The sequence below is a fragment of the Sitophilus oryzae genome, unplaced genomic scaffold, assembly GCF_002938485.1.
Source record: "Sitophilus oryzae breed Bouriz unplaced genomic scaffold, Soryzae_2.0 scaffold_1586_pilon_pilon, whole genome shotgun sequence".
NCBI classification, from domain to species: domain Eukaryota; kingdom Metazoa; phylum Arthropoda; class Insecta; order Coleoptera; family Curculionidae; genus Sitophilus; species Sitophilus oryzae.
Window position 1 is genome coordinate 17,749 of NW_022146265.1, and position 23,148 is coordinate 40,896.

A 23,148-nucleotide genomic window follows, 5' to 3' on the forward strand; every position below is an offset into this window, starting at 1 on the left:
ATGCTAATTAAACACGCAGTCTGATTTCTGAGCAGTGGCGTAGCAAGGCGGGGGAGCGGAGGGCGGAGAGAGAGACGGAGAGGGACAGCGGCGGAGGGGGCGGTCCATTAGTTGTAACCACCGAGGAAACGGTTGCGGGTCCTATACAAATCCGGACAGCGGCATAGGATTTCAGCGGCATTTCTTAAGGTCGTATTTGGGCCAAGTTTTCCTGGCTGTCCTGCAGGTGCAGTAAAGTTTTCCATCTACTGTTCATCATAGACAGAAAATGGTGGCAAATGTCTTTTTTATGGTACTGAGGGAAGTAAAAAACTCCTCTGATACATCTAGCTCAAGGCACAATCTTCGCCTTGCAAGTTCATCAGCGCGTTCGTTCCCTTTGATGTTCCTGTGACCTGGAACCCAAAGCAAGCTTATATCATACCTACTTCCCGTGTAGGATAACTTGTCGTATTTTTTTTACTATTTTGGAGGATATGGTAAATGAGTTCAGCGCCGACATGGCTGCTTGGCTGTTAGTGATTATTGCCGTTTTCCGCCCATAAAGTGTCTCCTCGCTCAACCATTCGCAGGCCTTCCAAATGGCAGGTATCTGTATGCCTGGAAAACGCTTGATCTATCTGGAAGCCGCTAAGATCTTGCGATGTCAAGACCCTTCGAGAACACCTTTGAACCTACCCCTGAATCCATCTTGGATCCGTCAGTAAATAGCGCAATATCAAATTCCTTCAGTAGTTTGTAAGTCTCCCACTTCTTTCTGGTTGAAATTCTGACTAGAAAGTTCTTGCCAAGTTCCAACCTAGGTGTAGGGTTCCCAACTTGAGCATCGGCGATTCCGGGACAATTATTTTTAAGCTTTTAAATAATTGAAACAAAACAGTAAATATTAGAAATTAAAATATATTATGTGTGTAGTATACACTTTTTTAGTTTCCAGGTCCCGGCCAAGGCAAAACTTTCGCCGGGACAAACTTTCTGATTCCTGGTTAATCCCGTCCAAACCGGGACGGTTGGGAACCCTACCTAGGTGTCAGATAGTCTGATGGTCCAGCAATAATATCCTTTGGTAATCTTCCAAGAAAACTTCTGTGACCATAGAGTTTCCCCGTCCAGCAACCAGTTTCTCTGAGCCTGATTGCACTACTAGAGGTTAGGTCTTTAATAAGAAGATCTAATGGGAGGAGGTGGAGGAGCACGTTTAGAGCATCTGTGGGCGTCGATCTTAACTCCTGTAACCTGTAAGGCTCACACTCCTCTGTACCTTTCCGAGCTTGGAAATATTGGTTGTCTTCTCCAAAGCTGGACACCATATTAGGGATCCATATGTGAGGATTGGTCGCATTATGGCAGTGTATATCCACTTAGCCATACTCGGTTGGAGTCCTCACTTTTTTCCTATCATTTTTTACACATGTAGAGGGCAACGTAGGCCTTTTTTATCCTTATTTCTTCTATATCATGAAAATAATAATACTCATATATTTCAGATATTATCATAAATTTTGTTTTTTTTTATATTAATGTTTAAACCCATTGCTTTGCTCTGTTCTCCTGTTTTACATATTATATTTTTCATATTTTTTAAATATCGATTTCGAGATTTAGATCCATGATCTTATTCGTTTTCGTGCAAGGGACGTCGCGACGCACATTTTGAGCAGCGCCGAGCGGCGTCTCCTTTTTCACCGAGGCGTCTCCCGCAGTACTCGGTGGGGGTACCGTACCCCGGTATGGAGAGCGACGTAAGCTGATAGCACCTTTTGCTTGGAGCCAACCTTAGTCGCTTTGAAACCGCGTGCGTGATCCGGTGTCGATCTTATTTATCTTGTTTCGAGGTAAGTCAAGAAAGTTTCTACAGAAATCTTCTATTTTTCTAGGAAATTATCCACCAAAATCTATAATTTTATTTCTAACAAGTTCAGTTTTGCCATAAGACGGATAAATTTTCTTTTTATTTGTCCTTCCTCTAAGTAAAAGAGAGATAATTCTTAAGAAATGTTGAATCTATTTGTAAGTTTTAATAAGAACATTAAGTTACGAAGTAAAGCTGTTATTTAAAAGTTTAAAACAAGAAAAACTATTTTATGTTAAACCCTGTACAAACTGTTAAGTAACCAAAATACTTCAAGTTTTAAAGAGGTTTTTATTATTATATTGTCTAAATCTAGCTATAATATATCCTAAACACATTATCTTTCACACAAACTATCATTAAATAATTTCAGATTTGAAATATCATCTAAAAACATCCAAAAATATCCCGCAAGCGTATTACTTATTAAAAATATTTTTTTAATTAAAATTAATATAAATTAATCAACACTTAATTTTAATATACATAATCGAAAAAACCGGCATCAGGGATGACTATGACATGATGATCGCTGTCATTGTATATGTAAAATTAAATGGGAAATATCGTCGATGTTAATTTCCAAGCCAACTAAACGCAGTGTTTTTTTTTTCATCATACAGTACTTACTGAAACATTCATTTAAATAAAGTTTACAAAAGGAACAAAGGCTAGGGGTTTGCATACCATTTCAAGTCAACCGATTATACCGTATGATCGAAAAAAAACGGCGTCTAGTTGGCTGGGAAATGACGATCGATGACATTTCCCATATAAATTTACATATAAAATGACAACGATCTTCATTTCATAGCCATCGCTGACGCCGTTTTTTTTCGATAATACGGTAGTAGTAGTTGCAAAAGTAAAAACAATATCACAATTTTTTTAAATCGTATGTGGGCTCCTGGTCTATAAAATGTTCTCAAGAAATACTTTTGCATCGAAATTAATATACGGAGTGTACCATAAATTCGCAACAAAGGGGGAAAAATTGTATTCATTTTGAAAAAAAATAATGCAGTATTACTTCAGCATGTCCAATAACAAAAAAATAATTTTGACATTTGACATGCAGCATATGTCATGGCGGTAAATTAGAAATTTTTTGTCCAGATATGCAAAAAGTGAAGCTAGGTGATAAAATATGAAAAAAATACAAAAAAAATTGTACAGAATTAATTGTACATGCGTTCATATTGGACGTTATACACTCACCGACAGGCACGAAAAACGCGAGCACCTTAAAATTTTCATGTATTTTAAAGTTTAATATATTGTGTTCTAGTTGGCCGATTTTGATAATTTTTTAAGCAATTTGTAGCTAAATTATTTGACTTTTTAGTACCTCTTTCTAAAATAAAAATGAAAGCTCCCATATGTCAATTATACGAGGGAAAACAAAATGTTGATATTTTGGTGAAAATTTGAAACACCCTGTGGATTATTGATTTTGTATATTAACAAAGCAAAGAATTTAAAAACTATATTATAGTTTGTTTTTTGATTCATCTCAATAGCTTTATTTTTATTATAATAATTGGAGATATTCGCTTTTGAATAAAACAGTAACGATTTTAACATTCAAAGCATGCTTTTGCTTTTGAGTTCTCATCAACACGCTTATAAAATAGTGTTTATTGTTTATGTAATATCACTGTCATTGAAAAGTCATATTATTATTGTTTATTGGCGTTTACCCTAGTACAGATGATTTTAAGTTCTGAACTATCGGCTATTGCTGCTTTATTTGATCATGGTAGAGATCAACTTTTGGACTTAAAACCATCTCTGCTAAAGTAACTGCTTAACAGACAATAATAATATAATTTTTTAAAGACAGTAGCATTACATAAATCATAAATTCTATTTTATAGGTCTGTTAATTAAGACCAAAATCAAAGGTATGGTTTTAATGTAAAAAAATACGAAAAAATGTTAGTGTCTTATTCAAAAAGGGAATATCTCCAAAAAAAGTAAAGCTATCGAGATGAACCAAAAAAAGAAACTATCGAGAAAAGATACCCTAGATGATAAAATGATTTCTAAATTCGTTGCTGTATTAACGCACTCCACATGATATTTCAAACTTACACCAAAATATCAACATTTTGTTTTCACTTGTATAATTGACAGATGACGACTTTCGTTTTTAATTTCGAAAAAGACACTAAAAAGTCAAATAATATAGGTATAAATTGCTTAAAAAATCATTAAAATCGGTCCACTAGAACCCAATATATAAAACTTTAAAATACATGAAAATTTTAAGGTGCTACAAATATCGTTTTTCGTGCGGGTGAGTATACCTTGTATAATGTAGAGGGACTTTCAAAGAATATATTTTTTTTATTTCATTTTTCGAAGTTTCTCAAAAAGTCATATTACGCAAAAGAAAAATTATGTCCCACAAGAATATTTTCCTAATACAATTTAATTTTCTATACTGTCGCGTAAATAGTTGTTAATAAAATATCAAAAATTAAACATAAACTTGTCAAAAATAATGTTAAAAAGAAAAAAATTAAAAACAATTTTTTGAAAATAAATTAGCATCTGAAAAATTTGTCTTTTTGTAAACTGTTAAATTATGTCATTTTTCAGAACAAATTCTTCATTTTCGAATGTCATAATGTTGTTTGGAAAGAAATCTGATACGAGGCTTAAAAGAGCCGGTATAAACGTGGATCTATTAATACTTCGTTTTTATATTTAGCATCCTATAAATACACTAAATGGCGACAACAAAAAGCTCGCAATACTTTCGAAATTAACTCCATCGTGTTGGTAATTAGATCACTTAATAGATTTTTGAATGTGTCGTAACTTTAATAAATTAATTTTCTCCAAAAAAATCCTATATGGCTATTTCGCCACTGCAAGAAAATCCACAAAATAAAATAGTTATTTTTTGTGAACACTTCTGCGTTAGTCCAAACGGAAACTACTTGTCAGCAGATAGGTTTACAGATATACAAATTTGCCTAACGAACAAAGAAACGCTTAACGTTTCGGAAAGTTTATCTCTTTCCGTCGTCGGAAGCAAAAAAATACAAAGAATAAAGAAAAAAAACTGTTTAAAATATTTAAATTCAACTATTCGAGAACACTTTAGTTTTTTAAAACAGATACGTCTACAAAAACCGTTGACGTTCTGTTAAAATGACATTATATCAAGTTAAACTTCAAAATTAACAATTGCTATCTGATAACAATTACTTAATAAGGTAAAACCAAAAAGCTCCAAACTTTCTGTATGATTATTTTTAATTTTTTACGTATGTTATGTTTATTTATGTTATGTTCTTTAAAATCAAAGAAGCGATTGCCATACATTACTAACATCTACAGATGCATGAGCAATACAATTATTTTTATTAGATTGTATTAAAAAAGCCTCTTAATGTTGGCGTTATTAAAATTTATTCTGTGCCCTGTGTTCCATGAATGCTGACAAATCTTAGATTTGTGAAAATCTCCCTTTCTTAAATAATCTTTATGTTCTTTAATTCGAACATTTAAGGGTCTAGATGTTTCGCCAATGTAAAATTTATCGCATTCACATGGTATTTTGTATATTACATTTTTTGTTTGTTGTTCTGTATTCATTGGTTTAGTATGTGATAAAATGGATCTAAGTGTATTTTGTGCTTTGAAAGATGTTCGTATGTTATATTGTTTTCCTATCCTTCTTATTTTTTTCCGAAACGCCTCGTATGTATGGAATTGTAAGTTGTATATATTGTGTATTGTTATCATTGTGTCTATGATTTGGGGTTTGTATTTCGTTTAATGTTTTGTCAATAAAATATGGTGGATAGTCGTTTTTTATTAATGTTTTTTTTATTGATTAATTTATATGACATTCACTCAAAATTATAATTTTAAAGATACATATGCAGTACAGATGCAGTTTCCTTATAATATCTGTGTTAAGTGTCCAAGTTTCGCATGCATAGGTCATGACTGGTAGTACACTTTGATCGAATGTTCTCTTCTTTAGATAAATGAAACAAAACAACAGTAACAGTTTGATGGTTAGTTTTGACGTTGTTAGTCTTTTCACTAACGTGCCGGTAGATAAATCACTTAAAATAGTTAGGGATAGATTAGAACAAGATACACATTTAATAGATAGAACAAAATTAAACATAGATAGTATTTTGGAATTGTTGACACTTTGTGTTAAAACTACTTATTTCCAATTAAATAATGAATTTTTTCAACAAGATTTCGGTATGGCAATGGGATCACCTCTCTCTCCTTTTTTAAGTAATATTTTTATGGAAGATTTTGAAAATAATACAATAAATAGTTTTTCAAAAAAGCCTGTAATATGGCTGCGTTATGTTGATGATATTTTTGCAATATGGCAACATAACGTTTCTGAAATAGACATTTTTTTGGAATATATAAATTCTCGCGAACCTACCATAAAATTTACTTTAGAAGTAGAGAGATGTAATCGTTTGCCATTTCTTGATGTTTTAGTGTCAAAATTTCAAAATAAACTAATTTTAGATGTTTACAGAAAACCCACAAACACAGATAGATACTTAAATTTCACATCTAATCACAGTATAAGTGTAAAAAAGGGTGTTATAAAAAGTTTATATGATAGGGCAAAAATAATATGTACAGATGACATTTCACTAAACAAAGATATAAACCACATAAAAAATACATTAATAAAAAACGACTATCTACCATATTTTATTGACAAAACATTAAACGAAATACAAACCCCAAATCATAGGCACAAAGATAACAATACACAATATATACAACTTACAATTCCATACATACGAGGCGTTTCGGAAAAAATAAGAAGGATAGGAAAACAATATAACATACAAACATCTTTCAAAACACAAAATACACTTAGATCAATTTTATCACATACTAAACCAGTGAATACAGAACAACAAACAAAAAATGTAATATACCAAATACCCTGTGAATGCGATAATTTTTACATTGGTGAAACATCTAGACAATTAAATGTTAGAATTAAAGAACATAAAGATTATTTAAGAAAGGGAGATTTTCACAAATCTAAGATTTGTCAGCATTCATGGGACACAGGGCACAGAATAAATTTTAATAACGCCAAAATTATAATGAAAGAAGCGATAGCCTCTAAAAGAAAAATAAAAGAGGTTTTTTTAATTCAATCTAATAAAAATAAATGTATTGCTCATGCATCTGTAGATGTTAGTAATGTATGGCAATCGCTTCTTTGATTTTAAAGAACATTACATAAATAAACATAACATACGTAAAATTTAAAAATAATCATACAGAAATTTGGGCTTTTTGGTTTTACCTTATTAAGTAATTATCAGGTAGTAATTGTTAATTTTGAAGTTTAACTTAATATAATGTCATTTTAACAGAACGTCAACGATTTCTTGTAGACGTATCTGTTTTAAAAAGTAAAGTGTTGTCGAATAGTTCAATTTAAATATTTTAAATAGTTTTTTTTTTCTTGATTCTTTATATTTTTTTGCTTCCGACGACGGAAAGAGAAAACTTTCCGAAACGTTAAGCATTTTTTTCTTTGTTAGGCAAATTTTTATTACTGTAAACACAACTTCTGACAAGCAGCGTCCGTTTTGGTTTAACGCAGAAGTGTTTACAAAAAATAACTATTTTATTTTGTAGATTTTTCTTGCAGTGCAGTGGCGAAAAACCCATAAGGATTTTTTTGGATAGATACAACTTGACAACCTCCCCCCTCCCCCTTGATACCCTCACGTAATAAATGGACACTCTCTTATACAGGGTGTTCCAAAAAACATGTGCCATCTCTAGTGGGGAGATTCCTCGTGTAAAAATAAGATTTATTTTTCATATCTACATAGGTCCGATTCTGCTGTGTTTCGTAGCTACAGGGGGTTAGTCTTCATTTTTTTTCGATTTATTATGATTTTCTTCCATGTGATTTCGAATCAAATTTTGATTATATTTACTATAATATATTTACTATAAGTGCAACATATTTTAATGCTAAAAAAGACTCGACAGTTTTACCAGGGACGTGCATAATGTGGGTTATCATTGGAATATTTTTCTAAAAAAAAACATGTGCGCCACTGGATTTTTCCTCTTATTACAAAACTGTGTAGGCCATTTAATGCCGATTAAAAGTTGTATCTTGATATTTTGTCCATTTCGATCTCCTCGATGTGAGATAAATATAATTGTATTAATCACAATTTATAAAATAAAAATAAAATTAATAAATTATTGATTTAATCTAATTTATTATTAAATTTTGTTAAAATTTATAACACTGGCATAACAGTGCTACCTACAGCAAATTCACCAAAAAATAATAGTATTTAAGATAATTACGAAAGACCTATTTTTTAAAAGTTTTAACATAAACTTTTAGAAAATAATAACAACCAGGACCGAGACAACTTTTTAACTTTTAACCAACATTTAATTGTTTACACAATTTTACTAAAAAGAAGCACTAAAATATGACGCACTTATAATAAATTTTCCTCTGAAAATTTAAATCGAATTGCTAAAATCACTTGGAAGAAAAATATAATAAATCGAAAAAAAAATTAATACTTTCACACCCTGTAGCTACGAAATAAAGCAGAATCGGACCTATGTTGATATAAAAAATATATCTTATTATGACATACCCATTATATCTGACTATCCCCATTTCCCATCAAGTTACTTAGTATCCACAATAGTACCAAAGATAGTACTATGTGCATTTAATTTGTTTATTTATATGACGTCAACGAATAAAATGTATTGAAGATGCGTAATCGCACATACCAAATATGACCGATTATTCGCGAATTTAAATTTTTGACTTGATAAATTTGAACGAGACATGCTTTTGAAATGACTTTCGAGAGGAATGACACATATGCCAGACTATACACAAAGCTTTACAATGAAATCGTTGTGCAATATAACAGTACAAAATATTTATTGTGTTGTAAAGAAGTTACTCATCTTTTGAAGCAATGCAAAACAAATTTATTAGTTTTTATAAAGTATATTTTTTCACACTTTCAAGACAAAGAAAGGTTTTTGCAAATATGTTTCTTAAAAACAGCCTAATACATTATAATCTTGGTATATTCTTTGATTATAATTAAACTGTAATACAGGGTATCCCAGTATACCATAGAACATTACAGTTGAGGGTTGGAACCTTTGGTGTTACACAGCAAAATAAAAGCACTAAAACACCACAATACACCAAAACACTTTTACTTTTACACTGGACGCGCGTTTCGCCAACCATGTTAGCATCATCAGCAGATGATTATAAACTGTTTCAGTTTTAAATGATTAGCATCATGACAGCATCATCAGCAGATGATTATAAACTGTTTCAGTTTATAATCATCTGCTGATGATGCTAACATGGTTAGCGAAACGCGCGTCCAGTGTAAAAGTAAAAGTGTTTTGGTGTATTGTGGTGTTTTAGTGTTTTTATTATACCATAGAACACTAGACATAGAACTACTACATATTTTTGGAATAAAAATAACTAATATTTTGTTACTCTACAGTATGTCCCCGGCTTGTCTTTACAAGAAGAAAAACTTTTTTATTATTGACATTTAGGGGAAAAGTATATATTCTTCATAAAAATTTTTGGTAGTTCTAAAATGGCTAATCTCGTTTATACTATTCCAAATATACATATCGTTTTAGAGAAAATTTCAAAAAAACATGAAAATATGGTTGAATTTTTTCCTAAAACCATCACATTTTCCTATAACTATTATCACCCTTTCCGTAGCATTAAACTAAATAAATTTTGTGCTTCTTTAACATTTTAAAACAGCAAAAAAATGACGTTAATTAAAATTCTATCAATAACAATCTATCCAAAATATATCAAAGAATAAAATCGGAATGATATTAACATAGAAATGCCTTTTGATTCTTAGGACTTCATTTCTTCTTCATAGAAATGCCTTAGGATTCTTAGAAAAATCAACCATATTTTCATGTTTTTTTTTTTAATTTTCTCTTAAACGCAGGGACGCGCCAAGTATTTTCGGCGCCGTCGTGCGAAATAAGGGTAGGCGCCTTTCTCCAATATTATAATATTAAGCCAAAATTTTCAATGACCAGCCGCGCCGCTCTACATTGGTGGATAATATATTTTCACCACTGGCGTTCATAGATAAAAGTACTACTTAAATTTTATGTTAATTTGTTGATAAGTTCCAAAAAATGGTTTTATTATTTTTTAAAGTCAGTGACCGCAGGCGCGAGGCGCCTTTAGGGCTTTGGCCCCGTCATGCGCCGCACGAACTTGCCCATATGGACTTAAATGTCCCTGCTTAAACGTTAAGTCCCTGCTTAAACGTTATGGAGACTTGGAAAAATATAAACAGGATTAAACCATTTTAGAACAAGCAAAATTTTTTTATGAAGAATGCATTTTTCTCAAAATGTCAATAATAAAAAATAATATTCTCTTGTAAAGACAATCCGGGGACATACTGTAAACAAAAGTACATCGTTTGTCCGTTAGAAGGCATCAAACTTTAAAGAAATAAACACTTTTTTAAGATATTTTAAGAACCAATATTCCGATTTGAATTATACAGGGTTGTTCACCACATACGACACGGAGTATTGTAACTAAACGATTAGATTTTTACAAATTGTACGTTTTGGGTTCGTTGAAGGACTATTAGAGCTACAATTTAAAAATATTTTTACAAGATACAGAGTGTCCCAAATGTGTAAAAAATATTATAGTTGTATTTTTTTAAATGGAACACCCTATATATTATTCTATTTTTGGATTCTACCATTAAAATAAAGGTAAATTTGATTAAGGTTTATCTCACTTAAACATTACCGTTTTTGAAATATTTTCAATTTTATGAAATTGCAGTAAAAATTTTAAGGCTTTATTTCTCCAAGGGTATCAAAGTTTTTAATACTAAATATTTACTGAAGATTATTTATTGATCAGATATTGTGTTTCAATAATAAAAATTTTACTACCTTATACAGAGTGTCCAAAAATTTATATTAAATAATTACTAGCTTTAAACTGCAACAACTTGTTTAATTTAAATGGAACATCCTATATATTTTACGTGAATCAGATGCACAATGTAATTGTCTATCAAATTGTATTGTTCCATTTTTTACCCATCTCCTCAAGTTTTCGTAGAAAATGCATTTTCTTATAATTTAGACTTCATTTATCACTATACCCATGGAATATTGACATTTTAGCTTATTTTTAAAGATGTAACAAATTTTCAAAGGGTACAGATACTAATATTGTCGATATAGTTCGCTTATTTAATTAAAAAAAAATTAAAAAACTGTTTAAATATTTTTTGTTACAGAGGACCAATTAATATGATCCCAGTATTTAAACTACATTAATTGACTGTTTACGTTGTAGTAATAATTGCTCCAAATACTAAAAAACTGAATTTTGTGTGTGTATTAGACATTGTGGTAAAAAGTAACATCTTATAAATTTTATTTCATTTATTGACGAATGCTTATTTATAAAAACAGACACATTCATTTTCATAACTTATTATTATATTGATTTCTGAGCCAAATCCACATTTATTTAGAATAATTTATTAATTAAAACAATTTAAGTTTTGGTGTTTTTGGTAGGAAATAATGGTGGTATATTTAACTGGTATACTCTTTTACAACGATTTATATAGTTTTTTTTATGCCAAAGGGCTTGCAATATTTTCCACCTGTACATTTTCTACATACTATGGTGCTATAAAAAAATCTGAAATGTCAATATTCCATGGGTATAGTGATAAATGAGGTCTAAATTATAAGAAAATGCATTTTCTACGAAAACTTGAAGAGATGGGTAAATAATGGTATAATACAATTTGATAGACAATTACATTGTGCATCTGATTCACGTAAAATATATAGGGTGTTTCATTTAAATTAAACAAGTTATTGCCGTTTAAAGCTAGTAATTATTTAATATAAATTTTTGGACACTCTGTATAAGGTAGTAAAATTTTTATTATTGCAACACAATATCTTATCAATAAATAATCTTCAGTAAATATTTAATATTAAAAACTTTGATACTCTGGGAGAAATAAAGCCTTAAAATTTTTACTGCAATTTCATAAAATTGAAAATATTTCAAAAACGGTAATGTTTAAGTGAGATAAACCTTAATCAAATTTACCTTTATTTTAATGGTAGAATCCAAAAATAGAATAATATATAGGGTGTTCCATTTAAAAAAATACAACTATAATATTTTTTACTTATTTGGGACACTCTGTATCTTGTAAAAATATTTTTAAATTGTAGCTCTAATAGACCTTCAACGAACCCAAAACTTACAATTTGTAAAAATCTAATCGTTTAGCTACAATACTCCGTGTCGTATGTGGTGAACAACCCTGTATATGGGTTGTCCATGTTTTTTTTTGACGTTCACAAAAGACAATAGAGATAAAAGGAATAAATTCTAATAGAATTTTTTGCAACTCCAACAACAACGGATTTTTTTTTAGTAAAATGGTCCTTCGAGTATTTACTACATTTTTTGTCTCTTGAAAAAAACGCCACTCTGCATACTTTTTGTGAAAAAAAAAGTTTTTTCGAAGCTTACTTACAGAAAATATTAATTTCTTGTCATAATAAGATATGTATTTGTATATTATTTTTTTCCAACTCCAACGACAACTGATTCTTTTTTAGTAAAATGGTCCTTCGAGTATTTACTATATTTTTTGTCTCTTGTAAAAAACGTCGCTCTGCATACTTTTTGTGAAAAAAAAAGTTTTTCGAAGCTTACTTACAGAAAATATTTCTTGTCGCATCAAGATATTTTTACATAAAATCTAGCATTCGCTAATAATTTGGTTGGCGGAAATATGGAATATGTAAAACTTCTGACGAGGGGTAGGGGACTCAAAAAACACACAATCTTTTAGGATATTTATTTCAAAATTTAATTTGATTTAAAATTGGGGCAACTGTGTTTAAGAATTATGGTATAAGCCTTTGTTGATTAGAACAACAACGAAGGGTTTTTCTTTTGAAAAATTGGATTAGTTTGCAATTGCTAATGAGTACAATAGCTTAATAAATTTTAACAATCTAATTGTTCTATTTTTTCCGAGTGGTATGCATTGGCTTAAATACAGGGGGGACCGTGGGTGCCCGCCCCCCCCCCAGGTACTGCTGGGCACCCCCCAGAGAAATCCTGAATTATGACTCTTGGCTACGTATTAATTTTTATTTGCTTGTGATGTGGTAAAAATGACGTTTTCTAGTTTTGTTTTATTTAATATTATTTTATTGTGTTCAAAAATTGGGTTAATTTTTATTTTTTAGAAAACCTGTATATACATACAACCCAAAATCACATTCAAATCGAAATAATAGTTCGTAAAATATCTGAAAAAATGTGTTTATTTTTTAAAGTTTGATGCCCTCTAGCGGACAAACGAAGCACTTTTGTGTAGAAGTAAATTGTGTCCAATGAACTTATTTTGATTCAAAAAATAAGTAGTATTATAGTTCTATATCCACCGTATAATGGGACACCCTGTATATTACGAAAATTATCGATTCTCATGTATCTATTTTTCAAAATATATGCATGTTGACATTTTTAATACTAAAAGTATACCTAGCTAATATAAAAAAGTATAAGTGAAAACGGTTGAAAAATATCTTCATGATAATTAATTACTACATACAATACTAATATACATTTTCTATTTTGATTTCGGTCATGACCATTTTCCGTAACAAAAAGTGCATTGGATATATTTCTCTTTTAATATTCTGTTTATAATAAAAGACACATATGTTTATGGTTTAAAGCATACAAGGAATTCCTACGTGTTTATATTTCGTATTTGTAGACTTAACATGGCATAGAAAATTAAAAATATCCCCCGCTTGTGTGTGTCTATAATAAAAATAAAAAAACTTAACAGTGTTATTTGGGGTTACGGTCAAAAAAATATATATACAGGGTGGCGCCTTTTATACGACGCGGAGACTCCAAAGAGAACGACAGTTTGGATTGAAATGAAATTCTGTGAGCACATGTAGGTTAATTCAGAGCACTTTTTAAAAATATAGAGAATTCTATAGGGTGTCCCCAAAAAAGTTGATTTTTGTAACGGATCACCCTATATATTAATTGATTTTCGGATTCTGAGAGAAAAATGAATATGAGTTTTATTACAGAAGTATATGACTAAAATGTAAGGTTTTAGACATATTTAACATTTTCTAAAAATAAAGAACAATTTTTAAATTACAATAAAAACTACCTAAATTATTGTAATTTACCCGGTATAGCCTAATATGTAGTTAAAATAACTATTGTACTTTAAATCAAATTAAAACTTGGCCCAAAAATTTATGCAGGGTGAGTCAAAATTAATCTAGAACATTGGTAGCGTTTAAAAGCAAGTTACTACCCTTTTCTTTTAAATGGAACACCCAGTATATTATGCCGATATTCAATGGGAAATTCATGTTTCTTCAAAATATTATTAAAGTTGCCTACCCCTCAAACAAAGATTTTTTTAGATTATTTCATTGTTGTGATTTAGTCAGTAGATCTTTATTATTTGATAAAATCTAGGTGGTTGTGATATGTCTGACGTTACTTTATAACATAGCTGTCTAATTAGTCCAACTTTAACAACTAGTTGTCATTTTGAGTCAGTTAAAACAAAAAAGATTCTCAAAAATTTGCTGAAAATGCAAACACTCCATATCAAAGAAGAAATAGAATACTTAAATGCTCCTGATTTTATCTAGTCCGAGTTTTTATGGAGATATGTTAAAAGATCTTTTGAAAAGAGAATCATTTTATGCAGTTAACAGGGAAGGAAACATTTTGAGCATTTATTTTCAAGTAATTATAGGTTTATATCTAGTTTTAATTCTGTAATAATTAAAATATGTTTCAAATATGTATATTTTTATTACCGTTAAGTATTTTACTCTAATTAATTACAAAATTAATAATTGAAAATAGTTGAATAAGCTCAAAAATGATGATGGTGATGAATATTTGTAATTTGTTACGCTATTTGTAATTATCGAATGCACTAAATAAACTCATATTCTTATTAATATTATTATTAAATTTATAAATCAACTAAAGCCAGAACACTTTTTAACAGTTAGGTCAATTTAATCTTTGACATATCTATAAACGATATAAGGTCCCGTTTATCATCGACAATTACTACCTAAATGACAGGTAGTTAACACAGTAGAACTACAAGATATTAAATATTTATATACATATAAGTTACTGATTTATTTATTTATATTCGAGTACACATGTAGACACATGTAGCTCCTTTAAGTAACCAAGGATTAACAATAGATGTTTTTAGTACGAAGATCTTGCACAGAAGAAGAAATATCTTTAGTGTGCCTAGTTTAAAATTCGGAAAAAAAAATTGGAAATTGGTATCTAAATATGTGAGGGAGTAAGGCTACTAATAAAAGGAAATGGTTAAATAAACTGAATGATAATGATGACTATAGTCTGTCCAACGACAAAATCCTGGACAGTGATAGATGTGTCTGTCTGTGTTTAATTTCAAAGCAGTTTATTTTATTTTGCAAACAAATAATTTGGTACAATTGGAACGCATAATTAATATCATATTAATATATTTAAATTTTGAGTGACACGTGATTACTTCAAAATATTATGAAAAAACTGTATAAAACTGATAAAATCTAATCTTGGTTAATTAACTTTAATCTTATTTTTTCTGCAGTACTAAAATGTATTATTTACCTATCGTGTGATGATATTTTACAGATACTCCAGTATTTGGTACGTATACGAGATGGTATACAACTTTTATTTGTGGCTAATACAACCACAATACAACTCTCTGGTCAAACTGTGTCTCTGGTGGTCTCTGGGCACCGAATTTTAACTATGGTCTGGGTCAACACTTAATTTTCCCTCGTGTTTTTCTCCACTTAATTTTAAAAAACACGAAACACAAGTATATAACAACACAGTCCAAAATGCAAAATATTTATTATTTCTATTTGACATAATTTAACATAATTTGACACAAAATTATAACCTATAATTTGGCAAGAGTTTGACAACTCTCAAAAATCTTAAGTCGAATTCATACGCATAGGCGTCCATTTGTCTTTCATCGTTGCGTCAAACCAATAATATTGAAATATGATCTGTCATTTTTGAAATAAACCAATAAAACTATGAATAAAACTGGTTAAAAACAACAAGTGACAACGCATGAAGTTTTTATTTATAAACCCATCCATAGTCAACTTAAATAATATTAGAAACTTTTTTTAGTGAAATAAATTGGTATAATTGGTAATTGATTTGTATGGAAAAAAGTATGGAAGTCATCTGCTTTTTTTCTGTCATCGACTGTCGAAATCTTTGAATAATAAGACTAAGGAAGGAGCATATCAAAAATCTTAGGTACACCGCGATGGGCCTCAAATATGGCCGACTTAAATTCCGGTTTATCAGTGCCGTTCTAATTTTTTTTAAAAAATGTAAAACTATGATGTAGGGTAGACGTGGGGTAGACTCAATAATTTGTTATTTTATTTTACGTTTTGAATAAATGTTGGTAGTTATTAAAATTGTTATAAAAATATATAATTCTAATAAAAATAGATAAGTTATAATAAGTATTTATTAACACAAACATCCGATACGCTACTGAAGCAGGTAAGTCAAATTAACGTATCAAAATTCTTTGACATCTGATCTTTGACAAGTAGTAAATAAAAGCTAAAATGCAAGAAAAATATATAATTTAGTTAATTTAAGTGAATTTCATAAATGATCGGTTTACTACACGTATGTATATTATATAATCACTTACTAGCGAAAAGTTGTTCCATTATTTCACTCAATTTTTACCGAGATCTACCGCACGCTACACAACAACTAACTATTTTAGAGTCTTTTTCGATAAATCGCGATAGTGTCACTGTTAATTTAAGTTCTGCCACAATTTCCATCAAGATTTACTACCTTTATACAACTATCAGTAGTAGAATAAATAATAAATAACATAAAATAAGCTCCGTAAAGACTAAAAAATCCACAAAATTTCAAATCAAACTGTCAAGAATCCCCACCCTAGAGTGCTTTTTCCGCCCACCATGCATGAATACATGGATAGCATTATGCTCCTTCCTTATTCAAAGGTCGAAATCTTACCTGAGAAAAAAAACAGAGTATAGTTAATACACATAAAAAATATAGTAAGTACACTAGTACCAATTTGATATGGTACAAATAAACTATGTTTTCTCATCTTTGTGTGTAGTATCGACGCATCGATCAAGAGGGGATAACTCATCTTGTTTCCAATAGTATCTTCCAGGGGTGCTATTCTGTACACGGCATCGACAATCGTGGGTATCGGTTGCGATACGTATGATAGATCGGTATGGTAATGAATACGTACCGATAGCTGTCGGTAACTTACCGATACCGACGATTGTACAGAATAGCGCCCCATATAATGTTCTATTTAAGAATATATTTTTTTAAAACATAAGTATAGACAATGTAATAGTATATTACATACCGTGGAGGGAAGTGTTTCATTACTGTCGAGAGATTAACTAAATCTCGAGACAATAATGAACACTTTCCTCCGAGGTTTGTATACTATTTTATTTACAACCACATCATTAATTAAAAAATACGGACAGTATTTTATTTTGAAAAACAAAATAAATATGCGAAAATTTGTCGTTTTCTGTTTTGGCATTTCCATATCTATAGTAACCGGTACCGGTGGTTGTTATGGCGCAAACCTTCAACAGCAAAACAAACAACTAAGTGACAGTTTTGAATTTCTCGTTCGTTTTTTCGAATTTATATTGTATATAACATAGAAAGCCAGAATGGTGTCGGAAAGTTCTGACAATGAAGACTACTTTAATACTGGTACTCCACCAGAACTTACAGAAACTGCTAAAAGAGCAGAAACCAATTTACTCCCAGAGAAAAGTAGGGGGCGATATGAAATAGCATTGAAAGTATACGAAAAATGGTGTGCCAAAAGAAATGCTAAGAATATTGCTTCGGAGACAGTCTTGACGGCATATTTTAGCGACATGGCAAGGCAGAAAAAGCCATCTACTCTTTGGGCTACGTGTGGGCTACATGATACAGACAATGCTAGAATTTAGGGAAAAAACTGACATATCAAAATATCACAAACTCGTCGCTTTTTTAAAACGCCAGAATGTAAGTTTGAGTTGTTGAGTTGTTGAGAAGTCTAGCATTTTTACCTTCAACAAATAAATATATTAAAATCTTCAATTATTATTGTTAATCTTCTTGTTTATTTTTGTTGATGTTAGATAAGTATTTAATAAAGATATTACAAGAATATTTTGCTTAATTAAATGAGGCGAGAAATAAGAAAAACCGAGTGAGGGCAATGGAAGAGGGAAGAAATGTAGATAATTTGACACTTTCAAATTTTTTAAAAGTCAGTAATGTCAGTATTACATTATGTGGTTGTAAATAAAAGAAATTTTACAATTTTTTGTTCAAAAGTTATTTGTTCGTCATTACGAGATCCAATTCGAAAACGAAAATATAATATAGCGCTTAATCTTGACCTAAAGAACTTGGTGGAGGAATCGGCACTGTAGATTACCTTGGAGGATAAAATGGAGCCGGCATAAAAAAGAAAATTAAAGAACTCAATATCGGTTTATATGGCGCTGCGAGATCGTAACAAGTCCTTATATGTCGATAACCTTTACTCGGACAAGGCGGTTTAATACTGAATCCGATTTTTTCACTCAATTAACACAAGTAATCGTTCAATTGACGAGTGACAGACGTTGATATATTGATATTGGTAATTTTTATAAATAAACAATTACATTCTGAGCAAAAAGTGTCAAGACAAAGCCAATTTTTCTTCACCCTCGTAGAGTTATAATGCTACCGTACAAGGTGTCCCGTTTTTGGTGTGTTTTACAGAGTAAAAAATATAATTTTAGTTTATTATTTTTTTTTATTTTATTAATAATTTAATTTATTTTATTAAGTTGTGTTTTTGTAATGGAACACCCTATATATTAATTGATTTTCGTATTCTAGGAAAAAATAAAGTTGAGTTTTATTAAGGAAGCATATGCCTAAACTCTGTAAGGATTTTGACATATTATTTAACATTTTGTGAAAATAGTAAATCTTAAATTTCGATAACAGCTACCTAATTTTTAATTTACCCTGTATAGCCTGATATTTAATTACAATAACCATTGTACGTTAAACCAAATTAAAATTTGACCCGAGAAGTTATACAGGGTGAGACAAAATTAAAATGAAACATTGGTCACTTTTAAAAGCAAGTTTCTCCTTTATTTTAAATGGAACACTCAGTATATTATTTCGGTGTTCAGTGGGGAAGTTATATATCTTTAAAATGTTATTAAGCTTGCCTACCACTCAGACAAAGATTTTCCTAGATATTTTAATTTTTATGATTTTGCGTCGGTAGATCTTTATTATTTGAACAAATCTAGAGTGGCTGTGATACACCTTTTGTTGTACTCGATAGTAATAAAAAGATACACGTTTAAAACATATTTCAATTATGTTGTCGACAATAGTTGGTCTAGTTTTGTAAACATTGTCTTTAACATAACTCCATAAAAAACAGACTAGATAAAATGAGGAGCTAACTAATAGAATCATGTCAATTCCTTCTGATGTAGGATAAGTTTGCATTTTCGGCAAATTTCTGAGATTTTTTTATTTTAACTGACGAAATGGGATAACTAGCTGTTAAAGTTGGACTAATTAGTCAGCGTAATAATAGCAACTAATTAGTCAGCGTAATAAGCGAACTAATTAGTCATTAGTATGTTGAATGTTGAAGTAACGACAGACATCATAGCCACCTAGATTTTATCAAATAATAAATAAAGATCTACCGACACTAAATCATAAAAATGAAAATATCTAGGAAAATCTTTGTTTGAGGGGTAATAGTATGTGTAGTATTTGAGGGCTCAATAGTATTTTTAAGAGACATGAATTCCTCTTTGAATATCGGAATAATATACTGGGTGTTCCATTTAAAATAAAAGAGTAACTTGCTTTTAGAGATGACCAATGTTAATTTTGTCTCACCCTGTATAACTTTTTGAGTCAAGTTTTAATTTGATTTAAAGTTATTTTAACTACATATTAGGCAATAACGGGTAAATTCCAATTTAGGTAGCTTTTATTGTAATTTAAAAATTGTTCTTTAATTTAAGAATCTGTTAAATTGTATCAAAAACCTTACATTTTAGTCATATGCTTCTCTAATAATACTCACCTTTATTTTTCTCTCAAAGTCCAAAAATCAATAATATAGGATGTTCCTTAGATTATATTACGGATGTTCCATTACATAAAATACAACTTTGATATGTAACTTTTTTTGGGGATGCCCTGTACAACACTCTATGTTTTTAAAAAGTGCTCTGAATTATCCTACATATGCTCACAAAATTTCATTTCAATACCAACCGTCGTTCTCCTTGGAGCCTCCGCGTCGTATGAGAGGCGTCACCCTGTATATAGTACCTAAAAAGAAAATAAAAAACTTACTTAGAACATTCCATTTAAAAAAAACTAGGTATGTTAAATTAAATGTTATACTTTAGTAATAAATACAAAATAAGCCATGCATAAGAAGCAAAAGACCAGTGCATGTGCCATTTGCTAAAAGAGCGTTCACAATAATCTTCAAACCATAACGCATAACGCCAAACTCAAACGCGTAAAGATTACCTCTCCGTTGCGTGTTGGCGAACAAGTCTTTCATCAAGATTTAACCATCTATCATCATTTGCGCGAATCTAGATCAGCGCTAGATTACCTGACGTTTAGAGGAAATGGAAATGCTCGAAATGTGAAATAATATTTCGCTATTTATTACAGCAAGATTGAAACGGAATATTTTAGTAACGAGAGAAGTATCTGGGGTAACTAGAAAATAGTTCGTGTTCGTTTGCATTCGCTAATTGGCGTTAAACTGTTTTTGTTCTTATTATTTGTATTTATATTTGATAGAGATGTCAAACATGATTTAAAAGTACTATGATCAAGTCAAAGACGGGTTCTTTGACTTTGAGAATTAAGAAATTTTAATGTAATTTTCCATAAGAATTGTTTATCGGTTATCATTCAAAGGAAGCTTCATCATAAAACTTCTTAATCAAATAAGCATTAGATGGAACATTATTCTACCATTTCTAATATTAAAAATATATGTAATAACTAGCGTGTACCAGCGACTTCGTTCGCGTCGAATTAATCATTTGTAATGGTGATGATAAAGCAAAGCAAGAATTTCCATTAACATACAAACTGAATAAAATTTACTTACATTTATGTCAGCATGAGAAAAAACAATATGGCGACATTATTATATAACTTGGTAATATTTGAGGGGTAGTTACACCTCGTTGAAATTTGACTTTCGAAAAATCCGCTTGCTAAAAATAAGCTTTTTACGTCAAGCAGTTTAAGCAGAATCGTGGTTAAGAAATTTCCCAACTTTTTGGAACACCCTGTATGAATTTTTAAAAATTTCAAAATATGTAGAAAAACCAAATAAATTATGCTTGTCCAAGCGTTTTCCCGAAAGACTAACCGTTTTTTAAATAACAAATATTGTAATATTTGAGGGGCGTTTTCACCTTCTTGCAATTTGAGATTCGAGAAACCCCTCCTTATCGAACCTCTACACCCCACAGTCAATCCGTTTACCAAAAATCAGCTTTAAACGTCAAGCAGTTTAAACAGAATCTATTAAATTACTTTGAGCCTAAACATTTGCCATTTTTTATTAAAATAAAATGTCCATACGATTTTTCATCAAAATATACCCAAATTATGATAGTTTGTTCAACGCAAAATATGATTGCACCAGACGGCAAAAAAATCACTATACATTTGCATAGTGATTTGAAATACCTATAATATCTTCTCTCGTTGAACAGATTGAGATTATACTATGAAGTGAATGTGGTTAAGAAATTTCCCAACTTTTTGGAACACCCTGTATGATTTTTTAAAAAATTTCAAAATATGTAAAAATACAAATAAATTATGCTTGTCCAAGCGTTTTCCCGAAAGACTAACCGTTTTTTAAAAAACAAATATTGTAATATTTGAGGGGCGTTTTCACCTTCTTACAAATTGAGATTCGAGAAACCCCTCCTTATCGAACCTCTACACCCCACAGTCAATCCGTTTGCCAAAAATCAGCTTTAAACGTCAAGCAGTTTAAACAGAATCGTGATTACTCAATGCTCATATTTTATGAAACACCCTGTATAAATTTATAAAAAATTTTAAAATATGTAAAACAACAAAATAAAATATACGTGTTTAAGAGTTTTTCCGAAAAACTCACCGGTTTTTAAATAAAAAATATTTTAATATTTGAGGAATAGTTTCACCCCCTTAGAATTCGAGTTTCGAAAAATCCATTCTTATCGAACCTCTACACCCTAAAGTCAATCTGATTTCCAAAAATCAGCTTTTTACGTCAAGCGCTTTAAGCAGCATCGTGATTAATCAATACCAGATTTTTCGAAACACCCTGTATACATTCTTAAAAAATCTTAAAATATGTAAAAAACAAAATAAAATATACGTGTTTAAGCGTTTTTTCGGAAACTTGACCGTTTTTTAAATAAAAAATATTGTAATATTTGAGGGGTGTTTTCACCCCCTTGGAACTGGAATTTCGAAAAATCCTTTCTTATCGAACCTCTACACCCTAGAATCAACCTGTATGCCAAAATTGAGCTTCTTACGTTGAGTGGTTTGAGCAGGATCGTGATTAATCAGTATGTCAGCCACTTAAGGATTTTATATATGTATTAGCACAGATAACACATAATCACATAATTATGTGTTATCTGTGGTATTAGTATAGATTTTTTATTGTTAATCTAAGGTATAGATATACACTCACCGGCACGAAAAACGGGCACCTTAAAATTTTGATGTATTTTAAAGTTTAATATATTTTGTTCTAATGAGCAGATTTTGATGATTTTTTTAAGAAATTTGTAGTTAAATTATTTGATTTTATAGTGTCTCTTTTTAAATTAAAAATGAAAATTGCCATCTGTCAATTATAGAGGGAAAACAAATTTTGGTGAAAGTTTGAAACACCCTGTGGAATGGAAACAGTTTATGGACTTTATAAAAGAAACTACTCAAAAATTCAGCATCT

The 23,148-nt window shown here is 30.3% G+C and overlaps 1 protein-coding gene across 5 annotated transcripts in view; it reads left to right on the plus strand.

Moving 5' to 3' along the window:
* The first annotated feature begins 1,712 nt into the window (after nt 1–1,712).
* Nucleotides 1,713–23,148, plus strand: part of LOC115879692 (tropomyosin-2) — an 88,474-nt gene continuing 67,038 nt past the window's right edge. For all 5 annotated transcript variants that reach the window (XM_030896641.1, XM_030896640.1, XM_030896637.1 and 2 more), the window contains exon 1: nt 1,713–1,835. The gene's annotated coding sequence lies outside the window, so the exon portion shown is untranslated. The remainder of the gene's footprint in view (nt 1,836–23,148) is intronic.